General features: G+C 38.1%; 1 pseudogene; it reads right to left on the minus strand.

Annotated features, from left to right (window-relative positions):
- Positions 1-1,502: 1,502 nt before the first annotated feature.
- LOC125932055 (thioredoxin-like) lies at positions 1,503-1,883 on the minus strand (annotated as a pseudogene).
- Positions 1,884-2,358: the final 475 nt, after the last annotated feature.

Here is a 2,358-nt window from a genome sequence, read left to right on the forward strand (position 1 = left end):
CTTGGGGTCTCTGCTTGGCCGGCAGGCCACCCCTCTGCCCCTGCTCCCTCCTGCCAGTCCGTGCAGCACGCACTGCCTCTCTGACCTTCCTACCCTCTTCCGTGGGCCTCTTGTCTGTGCTTGGCTCTGGAGACTCTGTTCTGCTAGTTTCTGGTGGTTTTCTGGGTTAGTTAGGCAGGTGTAGGTGTAATCTAAGTGATCAGCAGGATGCGCGGTGAGCCCAGCGTCCTCCTAAGCCGCCATCTTCTGGTTCGCCTTCTCCTCTAGAGAAGTTTTAGAAAAATTAATAGACTTTATTTTTTTAAATGTTTATTTATTTATTTTGAGAGAGAGAGAAAGAGAGCGAGCAGAGTAGAGGCAGAGAGAGAGGGAGAGAGAGAATCCCAAGCAGGCTCTGTGCTGTCAGCACTGAGCTTGATACAGAGGTTGATCTCATGAACTGTGAGATCATGTCCTCAGCCAAAATCAAGAGTCAGATGCTCAACCAACCAAGCCACCCAAGCACCCCTAGACTTTTTTTTAAGAACAGTTTTAGATTTACAGAAAAATTAAGCAGATAGTACAGCCAGTTCCCATATACCTCCACCCTCACACAGTTTTCCCTTATTATTAACATCTTACATTAATGTGGAAACTTAGTTATAATAATGAACCAATATACATATATTATGAACTAAAATGTGTAGTTCACTCAGATTTCTTTATTTTTTACCGAATGTCCTTTTTGTGTTCCAAAATGCCAAGCTATATTTAGTTATTTAGATATACGTCTCTGTAGGGTTTTCTTGACTGAGACAATTTCTCGGACTTTCTTTGTTTTTGGCGACTTTGACAGTTTTGAGAAAGACTCATCTTGTATTTTGTAGAATGCCCTTCTGTTGGGATTTGTCTGATGTTTTCCTCATGATTAGACTGGAATTATGATTTTGGGGAGCAAAACCACAGAAGTAAAATGGCATTTTCATCACATCATATCAAGGCAACACATGATCTACATGATTTATGATAGTTGATGTTGACCTTGATCACCTGGCTAAAGTAGTGTTTGTTCAGTTTCTACACTGTAAAATGATTTTTCTCCCCCCATTTTCCATACTATCCTCTTTGTTAAGAAGTCAATATGTGCAGCCCTCACTTAAGGAGTTAAGTATTATGCTTTCCTTCCTTTAAGGTATCTGCATGAGAAGCTATCTCTTCTCCATTTATCAACTTATTCAATTATTTTATATCACCATGGACTCATGAATATTTAATTTATACTTTGGAATATATTTTAGTATTATTTTATTTCTTTTGTTGTTTAAATTATTTCAGCTTTGGCCATTGAGAAATCTTTCAGTTGGCTCCTGTGTAATTTTGACACTTCATCACAGTGGGATTTTGTTTTGTTTCATTTTTAGCACTTCTTTTTTTTAAAGGGCAGAATTAATATTTTATTGTCACTTATAATCGGATGGAAGTTGTGTATATAGTCTTAATACTTGATCATTCCATTTTGTAAATAAAAAATTACAAGTTTCCAATAGCCAATGGCTGGTTATGTTTTCAGAAAACATAATTAGATTAATTCATTAATGGTAGCTTCAAGTTTTTCTTTATTATCTCCAGAAAATTCACCCACCTTTTATCCCTTTTTAAAAAACTGGAAGGTTGGCATGCATTTGACTTCACGCTCTGAGGCAACATCCTGATGGCCATCCACATCTACTTCAAGGAATGAGATGTTGGAATACTTATCAGAGAGACAATGAAAGAAAAGCTTGATCCTTTTGCAAGGCAGGTCCACATAACATGGCTAATAAGTCAATTACTACAAGTTTAGGTAGTCCTGCACTGTTCAAGGCTTCCTGAAAAGCATACTTGCTCTTAATCTGTTTCACCATTTTGGTGGCTGGGTCTGACAAGAATGGTAAGGACTGATGAAAGTGGATCCAAAAAACAGCAGACAGAGCTTGCAGAGCACACAGGTCACCTTCCCTTTATAGCAACTAGCATTTTCAAAAAATTATTTTTTTTATTTAAATCTAGCTGATACACAGACTGATTGTTGCCAGAGGAAAGGGAGCTTAAGGGATAGGCAAAATGGGTGAAGATAAATGGGAGAGACCAGCCACTAGTTATGAAATGAATAAATGACAGGAATAAAAGGCACAGCATAGGGAATATAGTCAATGACATTGTAATAGTGTTGTATGATGACAGATGGTAGCTACACTTGTGGTGAGCACGGTGTAACATAGACTTGCTGAATCACTGTATTGTATGCTTGAAGCTAATGTATTTGGCACTTCTTTACTTTCTGGTGCTAAGATACTTGGTTTATCTTGTATATTTCCTTACCCCAGTCCTAGAAGCAGC

The sequence above is a fragment of the Panthera uncia genome, chromosome X (assembly GCF_023721935.1).
Source record: "Panthera uncia isolate 11264 chromosome X, Puncia_PCG_1.0, whole genome shotgun sequence".
Lineage (NCBI taxonomy): Eukaryota > Metazoa > Chordata > Mammalia > Carnivora > Felidae > Panthera > Panthera uncia.